This window comes from Dama dama, chromosome 14 (genome assembly GCF_033118175.1).
Source record: "Dama dama isolate Ldn47 chromosome 14, ASM3311817v1, whole genome shotgun sequence".
Classification (NCBI taxonomy): domain Eukaryota; kingdom Metazoa; phylum Chordata; class Mammalia; order Artiodactyla; family Cervidae; genus Dama; species Dama dama.
This window is the reverse complement of record NC_083694.1, coordinates 2,055,835-2,072,488: the sequence shown is the minus strand read 5'-3', so window position 1 is coordinate 2,072,488 and position 16,654 is coordinate 2,055,835. Positions and strand designations below refer to the sequence as shown.

At 47.3% G+C, this 16,654-nt stretch overlaps 1 pseudogene; it reads right to left on the bottom strand.

Moving 5' to 3' along the window:
• Window positions 1–434: 434 nt before the first annotated feature.
• LOC133069553 (small ribosomal subunit protein eS24-like) lies at window positions 435–955 on the bottom strand (annotated as a pseudogene).
• Between the last annotated feature and the right edge of the window lie 15,699 nt (window positions 956–16,654).

Here is a 16,654-nt window from a genome sequence, read left to right as displayed (position 1 = left end):
ATATCACTGTCATGGTATCTAATATAAACTTGCCTCCAACAAAGGGACTCATATCAATACAAAAGCTGTGCTTGCGCCCATGGAATTCAGTGATGCTACCATGGGCCCCATAATCTGAAGGCGGCTGGTCTGAAAGAAGAGTGGAATGGCCAATAGGGACACGCTTACGACTCTAGCTGGGTGACAACACTCTGAGAGATTGGGGTGTTACCCTATAGGATGCCATATATGCTTTAAACTTGACCAAAAGACGGTGTCAGCTCCCTCAAAGCCCAAATATAAAGGCCTGAAAACCAAGTGGAAGAGGTGAAAATGTTCCCTCTTGTCATTGTACCTAGTAAGACATTTATAAATTTTTTTTTTTTATGTGATCTTGGGCTGTTTAATTCTGTTAAATAGCAAACCAATTTACAACACTCCCAGGCAACTTCAAATATACTCCAAACAGCCAGACATGGAAAAGGTCTTAGTTTATTCTTTCATGAAAAATCTGCACAAGCACCACAGATACAGTCACTGCAGAATCTTTACTCCTTCTTTTTGCCAGCACCAACATTGGCCTTTGCAGTCCCCCTGACCTTCTTCATTCTGTTCTCGCGTTCTTTTCGCTGTTTTCTGGAGGTCTTTTTCTTCTCATACAGGCCATGTCTTGCAAGCCTATGTTTGGGCTCATTCTTCTTCGCATAATCCAAGGAGTCGTAAATCATGCCGAAGCCAGAAACCAAAATGGGTTCTGAATCCAAATACAAAGATGACATCTGGTGTGGTCTTGTACATTTTGGCCAGTTTTTCCTGAATTTCTGTTTTAGGTACTGTTGCCTTTCCAGGGTGAAGAACATCAATGACCATTTGTTTCCGCTGAAGCAGTCGGTTGGTCATGAACTTCCTAGTCCGGATAGTTACTGTGTCGTTCATGAAGGCGGCTGATCTTCAAGCAGCCAGGGAGGAAAAAAACGACATTTATAGAAATTTTTTCGTAATGTGCACATTCTCTTGGTTTGGGTAGGCTGAAATCTTAGTTCCCAAGAGAAGAATGCTCCCACAGGGAACACACGTAGCCGTGGTTCCATTAAACTGGAAGCTGGCATCCTTCCCCCAACCCCAGCCACTTGGGACTTCTCTTGTCACTGACCCAACAGCCAGAGTGAGAGTTTCCATACCTAGATGAGGTGATTGGTCCTAGTTACCGAGAGGACTCTGGGCCACTGTTTGCCCGCAGGACTACTTCCTGTTTCAGGACCCTATGCGGGGATGGGTTTAGAACGCCACCCACCAAGACCCTGTCAGTGACAGGGGGAGCCTGCAGCTGGTTCAGAGAAGCCCAGGCCAGAGCTCCTGGTGGGTTCCATTCCCCATGCTTCTCCTGCCCTGGTGAGAAAAGACAGGGTTTGTGGTGTTCAGTTCACCTCAGCAAACGTTTGTTGGAAAGCTTTCAGAGGTAACAGTGCAGCATAACTGACTAACCGGAACATTCATGAAATGAATTGTTCTGGTAAATTGAGCTTTCTAAGTAACAGTTTTATTCTGAAAATTTGCTACATATCCTTTTGACATGTCTGACTCCACTTCCTCCCCACCAAAAGCACTGCATCATGAACATGGTTGATGCTTTCTTTGATGAACAGGGATTTTAAAAGCCCTCAAAGTGATGATTTCCAGAAGACCAAGTCTCAAGGTGATAACGTAGATAAAGAAAGGGAAGGTGATGGGGCTGAATGAACTGCACAGGACAGAAGGTGCTTTATCAAAAGATAAATTCCTGATATCAGCCTCATTCACCGTCATTCGCCTCTGAAAGAAGACTCCTGGAGGAGCTCTGGTTCGTAGAAAGCTCTGGGAGCTGGGAATTTGCTGTGATGATAATGATGGCTGTGTACCTGCGATGCTTGTGTTCCTCTGGCCCCCTGTGTTTTCATGCCTCTTTCATATTTATGCTCTCATTTGAGCCTCATATCAGCCCTCTGAGATGGCAAAGGTGTGTTTTGTTACTCTCTCTGAAGTGTCAGAACAACCGAGGCACAGAGGGTGGTGGCGGACTAGGACACGGATCCCTTGAATTGCTACTTGTTTCCTTGGTTTCTGACCCTAGGTATTCTCTTAGGCCTTTATAGTGGGAAGACGACAACACATTTTCAAGGATTGTGAGAGAGAAAAAGAGGAAGGAAAAAACTCCATGTGGTGGTTACATAGCCATGGGAAAGTCAGGCTGCACAAAGATTGGACAGGCAAGGAATTTCCCCCAAATTCCTGAATGTGGTATGTCCCCCGCCATGTGGTTAGAACTCCAGGGAACAAAGCCCAAAGACCATTCTCCTCCTACCCTGGCAACCTCCTGCCATTGCTCTGATGTTCTCAGCCTGCCTCTGACACTGCCATGGGGACAAAGTCAGGAGATGCCTCCACCTTGGGAGAAAGATTGTGGCCAAAGTGATGTGCCTTTTGCTTCCAGCTTCTTCCCCAAAGGAAAGGGAACTGCCCTTCTGGGCTGACAAAATGTTTCTTCAGAGTGAGCAACCGGGGATGCAAAGAGGATGGAGCTGGCAGTCAGGGACCTGGGTTCAAAGTCTTGGTAATACAACAATGGGCAAATAAAATGAGTTTTCTGTGACTCAGCTGATTTCTCATGCATGCAGAGGAGAACTACCCAGGTCCTTCTTTAGGTTCAAGACTGCTGTGAAAGCAAGTGAGATCCTATGAAAAGAAAGGTGTTCTGCACTTTTTAGAAACTGAAGGACTAGAAACAACCAAGCAAGGCAAGATCCAGTGCATGGGCTATCTGCAGGGTTCGCAGGCTGCCTCCTCTTCTCCCTAAATGTCTGTCCCCCAAGCCCCTTCTAGCATCTCACCATGTTATCTTATCACGTCTGCCTTGAGTCTAACTGGTGTTGAGGTGGAGGTGAACATGGATGTCCTACTGTAACCCGAATGAACCAGGCTCACTTTTTTCTCTGCACATTTGTTTTCACATCTGTAAAATGTAGAGGGGGGAGGCTGAGACGGGTAGTCATTTCTATTAGACGATTTTAAAAGTCCTCTACCGTCTAACAGTCAGTGAGTTGATAAACTCTGCCTCCCTAAAGAGAAACTTGCATGCTTCAGGCTATATCTATGGATAGCTAAGGACCAGACAGGTGTAGGGAAGTAAGTGGGCAAGAGCAAAACATGTGGAGGAGAGAAGGGTTTTGGACTCCCGAGCAGTTCAGACAGGGTTAACCCAGAACGAGGAGTGGATCGCCTCTTGCAGAGAGACGGCAGGACTGAAGCTCAGCAGAGCAGCCTGGGAACCTGGGCACCTCCACACCTGGCTTCCAGGCCTCTGTGCATCACGCTGGTGCAAGCCTCCCTGCGGACACATCGTGCCCCTGTGCATGTGGTCCAGAGGGTTTCCTCACCCTGGGAAAGCCTGGTTCACCCCTTCTCTGCCGTCCAGGGAAACCAAGGGCAAAACTGCTGATCTCCAAGGACAGTGAAGGCAGAATCCAGGCAGTCCCGGGCCAGACACTGAGTTAGAGTGGCTGGACACTTTGCATTTAAGCCGGGTGGATGAGAACATCGAGCCCATTAGCCCCGCTGGCCACAGCAGGCTGCAGCCCTGTAAGAAATCTCAAAGCCCACTCCTTACAAACACACCTTCCACAGGAGCATGTCCTAATGACAGGGTCCGTCAGCCTGAAGGCTTTTCCTATTAGGTTGATTTGCTCCAAGATGGGAGGACAAGGAGGCCCACCTCCTGAGGATGAAGCCACCAAACAGAGCCCCACACCCTCCCCCGGGCTCTGCGGTTTCAATAGTAAGCCTGAAGACTTTGGCAGACATGTAGGGGATAAGTGGTGAGTCCCCCTGACTCCCCGAAAGAGCCAAGAGAGCATTTCTCAAAGTCTGAGCCAAGAATTGCTTGTATCAGGATAAGCTAGCACACTAACTTGAAAATGTGTATTCCTGGACTCCTTACCAGTGAATCTGAATCTTGGGGGAACCGTCATTTCTTAGCAAGCTACAGGAATGATTCTTATGTCCAGTAATGTTAAAAACCATATGACCACTCTCCACTCTTGACAAGAGTAGACACTTGGCAAGACTGTATTGGAAGATAGAATGCATAATTGAATGTGTGTCGGGGAAGAGAAAACTCATTCTCACTGAACCAGGAAGAAACAAAAGTGACTAGAATGAGTCAGGTTTTATTGGACCCGGAAATGGGTTCAAAAGCTTCCAACATAATCAAATTTCTCCTACAACAATATGTATTTTTGAAGTTTACAATGCTTTCATCTTTTTTCCCTTTTGAATCCTGATGGGAAAAAAAAAAAAAAACCTGTAAGATATTTATCACTATTTTTAACTCATTTAACACTTGAAAAAACTTGAGGTTCAGAGAGTATTCCTTTACCAATATCGTGCAGCCAACAGGGGCAGAGGCAGAACCCAGGTGCTTGGACAGGAGCTCCAGGCCAGCCCACCACGCAGTGGCAGCCGCTGCCATCCTCACCGAGGACAGGGAAGGAAGCTGGTTGGGGTGATCCCACAACGGAGCACTGTCAGCAGAAGGGCAGAGCCTCGTCATGCGTGTGGTTTAGGGGGTGAGGGGTGCAGGGCAGGAAGACAGGACGAGCTGATGAGTGCTCAGCACCTGCTGTATGCCACAGCCATCCACTTCGACGTATTATTTCAGACAATGCTCACGATCGCCCTGTAAAGGTTTCATTTCCCTCCTTTTGTAGTTGAGGAAAATGAAGCTCAGAAGGGAAGATAAGGAAGTTGCCCATGGCATTGACCACAAAGCTAGGAAATGGCAAAGTCACATTTTGAACTCAAATTCAGAGCCCATTTATAAAATCTTTTTTTTCTTGGTTACTTCACCCGACCCCTTTCCTGCTTACCATTGGGTTGATTCAAGATTTAATTCAGTTTTTGAAAATTTGACTGGTTAATATATTCTATCAATATATTTTTCCTTTTAGGAATTACTTAACTTTTATACATGCTTTTATTGAACTATATACCTTTATTATTTTATGCCAGGCTCCTCTGTCCATGGGAATTCTCCAGGTAAGAATACTGGAGTGGGTTGCCATGCCCTCCTCCAGGAGATCTTTCTGACTCAGGGATTGAGTCCAGGTCTCCCACATTGCAGGTGGATTTTTCACTATCTGAGCCACCAGAGAAGCCCTTAACAATGTCTAACATGACGCATCTCTTTTTCCTGTGCTATACAAGGGCTTTACAATGCTGTACATCTGATTTCTCCCTCCTGTGTTTCAAGATACTGCTATCTATTCAGTTGAGTCACATAAAATTGCCAATATTCAACAAATACTTAACCTACAATATGGCAATTTCATACAAATGATATTTTCAATGAAAGCAATGTGTTAGCTACATTTCATAATCTCCTCCAAATTAGACTAAAAATTTTGACACAGATTTCAGTTCAGTTCAGTCTCTCAGTTGTGTCCGACTCTGCGACCCCGTGAACCGCAGCACGCCAGGCCTCCCTGCCCATAACCAACTCCCGGAGTTCACCCAAACCCATGTCCATTGAGTTGGTGATGCCATCCAGCCATCTCATCCTCTGTCATCCCCTTCTCCTCCTGCCCTCAATCTTTCCCAGCATCAGGGGCTTTTCAAATGAGTCAGCTCTTCACATCAGGTGGCCAAAGTATTGGAGTTTCAGCTTCAACATCAGTCCTTCCAATGAACACTCAGGACTGATCTCCTTTAGGAGGGACTGGTTGGATCTCCTTGCAGTCCAAGGGACTCTCAAGAGTCTTCTCCAACACCACAGTTCAAAAGCATCAATTCTTCAATGCTCAGCTTTCTTTATAGTCCAACTCTCACATACATACATGACCACTGGAAAAACCATAGCCTTGACTAGACGGACCTTTGTTGGCAAAGTAATGTCTCTGCTTTTTAATATGCTGTCTAGGTTGGTCATAACTTTCCTTCCAAGGAGTAAGTGTCTTTTAATTTCATGGCTGCAATCACCATCTACAGTGATTTTGGAGCCCAGAAAAATAAAGTCACAGATTTACCAACATATAAATCAATTTCCTTATTCAGTGTTAACTTTTTGGCTTTATGTTTTAAACATAGAATGTATTTATTTAATCACACATACACACATACACACTCCAATGGGAACCAGACAGAATAACAGAACAAACCCTGTTCTGGAGCAATACACCCTGCCTCTCATTTTCTCCTGATTCTAAGACCTCTTCATTCAAGCCAAATAAACTCTGAGATAGATGGTTGGAAAATTATATAAAAATATTTAAGTATTATTGCCTCTTTCACACAATTTGACTTGTGTTTGATGCACACAATTTGTCTGGATTTGACCTTGGAAAGGTAATTTTTACCTCTCAGAGTCTTAGATTTCACTTAAGTAAACTTAAAGTTGTGATCTGAATCTGAAGGTCTTAGGCTAATGAGTTTGCATCTGAATCATGTGAAGTTTTAAAATATCATTATTAGTTTTTGAGACATACTTCTGAATGTTCAGTTTCATTAAAAACATTTTTCAATGTAGGTCTGTGAGTAGCAAACTCAATCTTTGTCTAAAAATTATTCCATACTCATTTTTGTAGGACATTGAACTGGGTATAGAATTCTAGGTTGACAGTTCTTGCTTCTGAGCATTTTTCTTAGCCCTTTCTCTCTTTTCTTAACTCTTATTAAGTGTTGTATCCAATTTTCTCCATACCACTGAGTCTGGTTTTCACCTCTATATCTCTCTGATAAAGAGAGATTTCTAGATTTTGGACTGGTGAGGAAAACTTGATGTCGACCCTGGGCATGGGTGTACAAAGGGTCAATCTTCATTCTAGATTATTACCTCAGATCTAGTGTTTTAAAAACTCACTGTTTCTCTCTTTGACCTTGAAGAGGCTATTATTCTAACTTCTGTGGAGTCTTTGTGTTGACTATTATATTTTTCATTTCTAGAATTTTCATATGTTCTTTTTGACAGTTACATTTTGTTTTATGGTCTTATTCATATTTTCCTGATGATTTTCCCTTCTTTCATATTTTAGCATTTTAAGGGTATATATTAAAGTTTCTTTCAAATGTCTTATTCTATCCAGATATTAGGGTGCAATTTCTTTGATTTGAAGTGCCGGCTAACTATCCTTTATGGTGGTCTGTTTTCTTTTGTTATTATAATATTTTACTGTGAGCCTCTATTTCAGGGAATTACCTCCCATGGAATTCCCATGTGTCCTGGGATGAGGCAGTGTCTCTTCTCATAAGGCATCTGCAGGGTCTTACAGGGTTCAAAAGTTTCTGGGTGGTTTTTATGTTAATTTCTCCTTTGGGGTCCCTGTACCACAGGAATAGTGGAAATTTAGAACCCAAGTCTGTCAAATTGGTTTAGGATGCCAATTTCCTGAGAATGACCCTTTGTACACTCCTGGCCAGGGTTTACATCAAGTTTTCCTCACCAATTTCCAGGATGGTTGGTAGAGACTGTCTCATACTTGCTGCATGGGTTGAGCAGCTCTTCACAATCCCTGCCTTTACAACAGCTCGACTCTACTCCTTGGGCCCTGCAGCCAAGTCTCCCATCCACAATCGGGTACCAGGACTCCAGCCCCCAGCTGATTTTATAATTCTGTGGGCCAGTTTGGCTCAGCAGCTACTAACCCCCTTGACTTTGAGCCTCCTCTTTGTTAATCTAGCATGGGGGATTTCTCTCTCTTAACATTGAGCCTGTTGTTGTTCAGTCACTTAGTCGTGTCTGACTCTCTGCAACCCCATGGACTGCAGCACTCCAGGCTTCCCTGTCCTTCACCATCTCCCAGACCTTTCTCACACTCCTGTCCATTGAGTCAGTGATGCCATCCAACCATCTCATCCTCTGTCGTCCCCTTCTCCTCCTGCCTTCAGTTTTTCCCAGCATCAGGGTCTTTTCTAATGAGTTGGTTCTTTGCATCAGGTGGCCAAAGTATTGGAGTTTCAGAGCATCATTCCTTCCATTGAATATTCAGGGTTGATTTCCTTTAGGATTGACTGGTTTGATCTCCTTGCAGCCCAAGGGACTCTCAAGAGTCTTCTCCAGCAGCACAGTTTGAATGCATCAATTCTTTAATGCTGAGTCTTCTTTATAGTCCAACTCTCACATCATACATGAATAGTGGAAAAACCGTAGCTTTGACTAGATGCACCTTTGTTGGTAAGTGATGTTTCTGCTTTTGAATATGCTACCTAGGCTTGTCATACCTTTTCTTCCAAGGAGAAAGTGTCTTTTAATTTTATGGCTGCAGTCACCACCTGCAGTGATTTTGGAGCCCCAAAAAATAAAGTCTGTCACTGTTTCTGTTGTTTCCCCATCTATTTGCCATGAAGAGATGGGACTAGATGCCATGATCTTAGTTTTCTGAATGTTGAGTTTTAAACCAACTTTTTCACTCTCCTCTTTCACTTTCATCCAGAGGCTCTTTAGTTCTTCTTCACTTAGTGCCATTAGAGCAGTATCATCTGCATATCTGAGCCTCTTGATAATTCTCCCAGCAATCTTGATTCCAGCTTGTGATTCATCCAGACAGGCATTTCACATGATGTGCTCTGCATATAAATTAAATAAGCAGGATGACAATATATATCCTTGAGATACTTCTTTCCTGATTTTGAACCAGTCCATTGTTCCATGTCTGGTTCTAACTGTTGCATCTTGATCTCCATACAGGCTTCTCAGGAGGCAGGTAAGGTGGTCTGGTATTTCCATCTCTTTAAGAATTTTCCAGTTTGGTGTAATCACACAGTCAAAGGCTTTAGCATAGTCAATGAAGCAGAAGTAGATATTTTTCTGGAATTCTCTTGCTTTCTCTGCAGTCCAACAGATGTTGGCAATTTTGTTTCTGGTTTCTCTGCCTTTTCTAAATCCAGTGAGTACATCTGGACATTTTCAGTTTATGTAGGGCTGAAGCCTAACTTGAAGGATCTTGAGCATTACCTTGTTAGCATGTGAAGTGAGCACAGTTGTGTAGTAGTTTGAACATTCTTTGACATTGCCCTTCTTTGGGACTGGAATGAAAACTGACCTTTTCCAGTCCTGTGGCCACTACAGCAAAGTTTTCCAAATTTGCTGATATATTGAGTGCAGCACTTTAAGAACATTATCCTATTTTAGGATTTTAAATAACTCAGCTGGAACTCCATCACTTCCACTAGCTTTGTTCGTACTAATGCTTCCTAAGGCCCACTTGACTTCACACTCCAGGAGGTCTGGCTCTAGGTGAGTGATCATACCATCGTGGTTATCCAGTTCATTAAGACTTTTTTGTCTAGTTCTTCTGTGTAGTCTTGCCACCTCTTCTTAATCTCTTCTGCTTTTGTTAGGTCCTTAACTTTTCTGTCCTTTATTGCATAAACAAAGGGAAAGGAGTTTTCTGGCTACTTAATGCTCAGGGGAGTAAGCTAGCTCAGCAGAGGCTGGAAGAGTTCAGGAGAGGGATAAACCCCAAGCCCCTGTCCCCCCACATTCCCCACCCAGCAGGCTGTGAGCAGTGGTAGTGAGTGAGGTGTCTAAGGGAGCTAATGACTATGGGTTCTATTCTTACCTGGTTTGTATGACTCTGGGCACCACAGTATAAGCAGCCTGATTATGGAAGCTAAATAAATACCAGAGATGCAAATACCCTCAGGGAGAAGGTGAGAGGGGTGAGAGAAGGTGAGGGAGTGATGGGGGCTTACCCTCTGGTTTAGAGCAGACAGGAAAGGAGACAATGCTTTCTGGGAAATGCAGAGGACAATGGCAGAAGTTTTAGATCCTGCTCTGCAGGGGGTTGAACGACTAGCAGAATGCCTGGACACCAGGGATGCTGAGGCCAGGGTAATATTGATGATGATGACAGCAAATACTTCCACAGAGCTTGATATTTTCCAAGCACTCTTGAAAGCACTATGTATATAACTCATTTAATCCTTATAGCAACCTGGCAAGTAAGATAAACTGAGGCTCTTCCCCAAGATCATATAATAAGTGATGGAGCTGGGATCCAAATCTTGGCAGACTGACTCAGGTGCCCACATTCCTACGCACGAAGCTCTGCTGTGTTTATATGTGGAGACACGTATCAATATACAACGTTAACGGTAATACCAAGACTAGCACTAATACTGCTGCTGAGCACTTGCTCCGTGCCAGACACTGTGCTAAGCATTTTAGATACAAGATCACATTTAACCCTTAGGACAGCTCCATGGAGAACGTAGCAGTGCTCCTCCAGTTCCATAAATGAGACAAGGGCCAGGACAAGAAATTTGTTGCCTGGTGAAAAGAGCTTTGCTGATCTGGTACATACATAAACACATGCACACCACAAAATAAGGCGACGCTAACCCATCCCAAGGTAATTGTGGAAGAGGACAGAAGGCACCAGGGATGGCTCTTTTTCTCAGCATTGTTTTCTTTTGCTGAGAACAGTGTTGAGATATATTATAGAGCAGGGTTCTGCAAACTGGGCCAAATCCTCTCCTTACCTGTTTTTGTAAATAAAGCTTTATTGTAACTCAGCTGTGCCATTCATATATGTAATGTCTATGGCTGCTTTCATAATATAATGTAGAATTGAGTGGTTATAATGGAGACCATATGGCCTATATGCCTACAGTATTTACTATCTGGCCCTTCACAGGAGAAGTTGGTTGATCTCTGTCATAGAGGTAAAAACTGAAGGGGTCTGCTAGCGAATTGGATGTGGAAAGAGTAGGAAAAGGAGGGATCCAGAGTGAGTATTAGGTTTGGGGGCATGCGACAATTCAGCACACTTTTGTGGAGCCCCATTTACCTGTCAAGCAGTATGCTGCCACCCACTGAGGACTCGGACATTCGAAGTGTCACCTTCTGGCGGAAGCACATGCAGATGCAAACGGCAGATAGAAATAAAACTGAGATGTGCCTGGGAAGGTGGGCATAGTACAGTGTCTATGAGGAGACAGCAAGGATTTCATTTTTATCTTATCTCGGCCAATGTGATGCCCTTCCTCCCTCCCTTCTAGGAGGTTGTTCGTAAACAAAGAAGAGAGACCTGGTAAATCAGAAAAGGATGGAGAATTCATTTACTCATCGTCAATCTTGGAAGCCCACTATGTACCAGGCACTGTGCTGGGTGCTGCCCTCACGGCATGGTAACCAGAGGGCGGGAGGAGAATAAAGGGGGAAGGGGAGAAGTTTGGGAAATGAGGCAGTGGGCATCAGGGGGTTTCTGTTCTCCCAGTAAAGTCGGAGGTGAAGGCGCAGGCCAGGGAGGCGTGAGGCGAGAAGAAACTGCGTCACGCAGAACTTCCATCCAGGAAAAGACAGAGCAAAGCCTTGGTGGGGCTGCCAGGCAGCACTGGCGCCGACTGAGGGATGAGGTCATGAAGGGGAAAGCAGGCTCAGCGGCACCTAAGGTTTTCTTTCTGCATCACTGAGCTACTCAGGTGAGGCGCAAGGACGGACTGGGTGAGAAGGTGGACGGGAGACAGCCTCACCACGCCGATCAGAAGACAGCCTCACCACGCGGATCGGGAGACAGCCTCACCACGCGGATCGGGAGACAGCCTCACCACGCGGATCGGGAGACAGCCTCACCACGCGGATCGGGAGACAGCCTCACCACGCGGATCGGGAGACAGCCTCACCACGCCCATCGGGAGACAGCCTCACCACGCGGATCGGGAGACAGCCTCACCACGAGGAACAGGAGACAGCCTCACCATGCCCATCGGGAGACAGCCTCACCACGCCGATCGGGAGACAGCCTCACCACGAGGAACAGGAGACAGCCTCACCACGCCCATCGGGAGACAGCCTCACCACGCGGATCGGGAGACAGCCTCACCACGCGGAACAGGAGACAGCCTCACCACGCCGATCGGGAGACAGCCTCACCACGCGGATCGGGAGACAGCCTCACCACGCGGAACAGGAGACAGCCTCACCACGCCGATCGGGAGACAGCCTCACCACGCGGAACAGGAGACAGCCTCACCACGCGGATCGGGAGACAGCCTCACCACGCGGAACAGGAGACAGCCTCACCACGCCGATCGGGAGACAGCCTCACCACGCGGAACAGAAGACAGCCTCACCACGCGGAACAGGAGACAGCCTCACCACGCCGATCGGGAGACAGCCTCACCACGCGGATCGGGAGACAGCCTCACCACGCCCATCGGGAGACAGCCTCACCACGCCCATCGGGAGACAGCCTCACCACGCGGAACAGGAGACAGCCTCACCACGAGGAACAGGAGACAGCCTCACCACGCGGATCGGGAGACAGCCTCACCACGCGGAACAGGAGACAGCCTCACCACGCCAATCGGGAGACAGCCTCACCACACCTATCGGGAGACAGCCTCACCACGCCCATCGGGAGACAGCCTCACCACGCGGATCGGGAGACAGCCTCACCAGGAGGAACAGGAGACAGCCTCACCACGCGGAACAGGAGACAGCCTCACCACGCCGATCGGGAGACAGCCTCACCACGCCCATCGGGAGACAGCCTCACCACGCGGATCGGGAGACAGCCTCACCACGCGGATCGGGAGACAGCCTCACCACGAGGAACAGGAGACAGCCTCACCACGCGGAACAGGAGACAGCCTCACCACGCTGATCGGGAGACAGCCTCACCACGCCCATCGGGAGACAGCCTCCCCACGCCCATCGGGAGACAGCCTCACCACGCCGATCAGAAGACAGCCTCACCACGCGGATCGGGAGACAGCCTCACCACGCGGATCGGGAGACAGCCTCACCACGCCCATCGGGAGACAGCCTCACCACGCCCATCGGGAGACAGCCTCACCACGCGGATCGGGAGACAGCCTCACCACGCGGAACAGGAGACAGCCTCACCACGCCCATCGGGAGACAGCCTCACCACGCCCATCGGGAGACAGCCTCACCACGCCCATCGGGAGACAGCCTCACCACGCGGATCGGGAGACAGCCTCACCAGGAGGAACAGGAGACAGCCTCACCACGCCGATCAGAAGACAGCCTCACCAGGCGGATCGGGAGACAGCCTCACCACGAGGAACAGGAGACAGCCTCACCACGCCCATCGGGAGACAGCCTCACCACGCCCATCGGGAGACATCCTCACCACGCCGATCAGAAGACAGCCTCACCACGCCCATCGGGAGACAGCCTCACCACGCGAGTCACACGAGGAAACGCGGAAGTCAGAAGTCTATTAGGAAGCAAGAACATCTGTTAACTGGAGCTGGGTCACAGGTCATGATATTGGAAGTATTGATTAAGTCCAGGTCTGCTGAGTTAAAAACTGCTTCTTTGTGGAAATCAGAAGACATCCTCTCACTGACAGACTCTAATGATTTAATGCAGCGAGGACACTTCAGTTCAAAGAGATGATTAGCATTGTCAATTAGGCCTGGATGCATTGATTTTCTAATTAGCCTTTGGTGTTACTGTGGCCTCTTCTCTCTTTAGGCTCTGGAAGCGCAAGCTGCCACCTACACAAGGCAAATCCTCATTCAAATGGGGCACAGCCAAAATATTTCCTACCTTAAGTAATATTTTATCTTAGAAAATTATAAGCGAACATTTGCTAATTTTTTGATGTAAGACCATGACCTTCTTTGTAAGTACAGACCCACTGATTTTTCCCTTTCTTCCATGAGTCATACTCATAAGGCATCCAGAACAGATTTCTGTGTTCCCCAAGGACGGGAAAACATTTGCACAGCAATCTCAGTGCAGAATGGTTGGGACTTTTATAATTCCCCTCCAAACTTTTCCCCACTAATCTTTTATAGACAAGTCACCCACACCTGGGAAGGAAGCTTTTTCTCTTTTCTTTCTTCTCTCTCTCTTTCTTTCCTTTCTTCCTCCCTCCCTCCCTTGGTAATTGCCTTGCCTTTATGGGCTCTTTCCAAAGTATTCAACTTAGTTTTCACAGAAACAACTTCTGACCTCATATTTCATCAGTTTATATAATATTTAATTAAGAGTATATAATTACAAAAGAGCACTGCTGTCATAAAACGTTTGGACCAAACACTGCTGGCCCTGGGTCAGCAGACAGCACGAGGGGTGAGCCTCAACTCTGCGTATTTTCTGAGAAGTGGTGGGCTTGGGGGCTTCACTAGCCTGGCTCTGCAGCAGCGGGGCCTGAGGTCTCTCAAGCAGAGGCCAGGCTGACGGCTGACTCCACGGTCAGGTGTGAGCAGCACAAGGAGCCCACGCTGAAGCCTCAGTCCTTTATCTGAGCCCAGAATCACCCTCTATCTTGACCGTCGTCTAGCATATAGATTGGTCTTGTATGAGGAAGGGGACTCACAGAGTCTCTCAGCACACAAGCAAGCTTACCAGAGTTTTCTTCTCATGGCAGGAGCTGACAGGTCTCAACGGCTAGAAGCACACACAGCCGCTCCTAAACGAGTAGCTTTTGTCCAGGTGCGCCCTCTAAAGATGGAGGAGGAAATGGCTGCCCACTCCAGTGTTCTTGCCTGGAAAACTCCATGGACAGAGGAGCCTGGCGGGCATAGTCCGGAGGCTACTGTGGATATGAACCACCACGTCCACTGATCGGGCACCCTGGGTGTGCGCCCTGGGTGTGGCAGATAGAAATAAAACTGAGATGCGTCTGGGAAGGTGGGCATAGTACAGCATCTGTGAATGAGGAGACAGCAAGGATTTCATTTTTATCGTATCTCGGCCAATGTGATGGGTTCTTCCTCCCTCCCCTCTAGGTGGTTATGTGCCCACCTCCAGCTGCCAGGGGTCTTGGGGAGAAAGCCTTCCGGCTGCCCTGGCATCCACCACTCTGCTGGGAGGATGCAGGAATGGGGAGCTTGGCCAGTGGCACCCGGGCAGATGAGTAAGGGGCAATCAGCTCCCATCACCGCTGACCTTGACTGCAGCCACTGCTGGAACTGGAGACTGAGCTGACTATGCTATTCATGACCCCAGTCCCCTGGCATTAGCAAAGGGGCTTGGTGACCTGGGAGCTCTGAGTAAACTGAAGGGACGGATGTCTGCCTTCCACTTCCAGGGTCCTGGTGATGCGAAACTGCAGTGAGATGGGGGCTGTGGGCCAGAACACTGCTTCCCTGCAAAGGGATCTCAGACCTCTGGCTCTGCATCTTGAGGAACTCCGGCTTTCTGACAGGAAACTAAGAGGTGTCCAAGTCCCTGGAGACAGCAGAATAGTCACAAGTCCAGAATCTAGAACATTTATGAGGGGGAAGAATGTAGAGACGTAGCTTTGGAGTCAGTCAGGCTGGGTACCTATTAGAATCACAGTACCTATTAGTACTGAAGGTACTCAGCATAATCTTTTGGACCTGTACCTCAGATTCTCCATCAGTAAAATGGGGGAATCCTTACCTCCCTCAGTGTGTTGTGAGGAGGATAAAATAATATGCACTGCTAGTGTTGTAGCCATGCGTTCTGGGAAACACACTCACTCAGAAGGACAATGCAGATAGTGGAGTGCCATTTATTACACTGTGGGCCCAAGGCAGAGTCTCCTCTTAGCCAAGGACCCCGACCGGTTTTTGTGAAAACCTTATATACCCTAAGTGTACATGCCCAAACCACTTCCCCAAATTCTCTGAAACTAGTCTGAGCAAAGGAAAAGACAGATACAATCAAAATTAACCTGTGATTCATATGCCTTAAGCCTAGGTAGTTAACAGTGGACAATTATCAATAGGCCTGTGGTCATACCCCAATAAGCATAATAGAATGTATGATTCTATTTGGTTACACAGATAATTAGGGTATTCTTTTAGGCAACTGAGAGTCTAGATGTGAGCCCTGGGGCTCTTCCATCCGGGGGTCTGGTTTTCCCCTTGGTATGTAGTTTCCACAGATACTGTGCATAGAGCTCAAAGTCCACAGTCCAGCCGGAGATGAAGTCCTGCTTTCAAGATGGAGCCTGTTCTGTCTGTGTCCTCCTGCACTAGCATGTTGAATGCTTCCCATTAATGCGAGCTTCTTGGGCTTCCCTGGTGGCTCAGCTGGTAAAGAATCTGCCTGCAATGCGGGAGACCTGGGTTTGATCCCTGGGTTGGGGAGATCCCCTGGAGAAGGGAACGGCTATCCACTCCAGTATTCTGGCCTAGAGAATTCCATGGACTGTGTAGTCCATGGGGTCACAAAGAGTGGGACAGGGCTGAGCGACTTTCACTTCATTTCATTTTGGAGGATCAGGAGGGGGATGCTGTGGTGTGGAAAGGTGGGGTATAGGTCAGACCTTTCTCAGAAGCCTCCCTGTGCCTCAGTTTCTCTTTCCATACCAGGGGAAGGTGCTTTCCAGAAGGAGGCAATGAACCCTGGCAGCAATGCCAAACTGCAATTTACAACCTTTGAGGCATCAGCATTAACCAACTAGAGGCATGCTGAGATGACATCAGAGCCAGGTGGCATTTGGAAATTTCAAGACTAGATCACCAGACTCTCCAGTGACAACCTAACCCAACGGAATTTTCCACAGTTGCCTTTAAATTCCTAGGGACTTGAGGGTGAGGTTCATAGGTCTCCTTCTGATTCTGCCTCTGGCCTCCTTCACCCCAGGCTCCCCAAGTCCTAAAACCTATATTGTGGTTTTTAAATATGTCTTCAAATTGTTCAATACTCCTCCCTTCAAAATATGAAAATTAATTTCCCTTCCTTTTAATGTGAGCC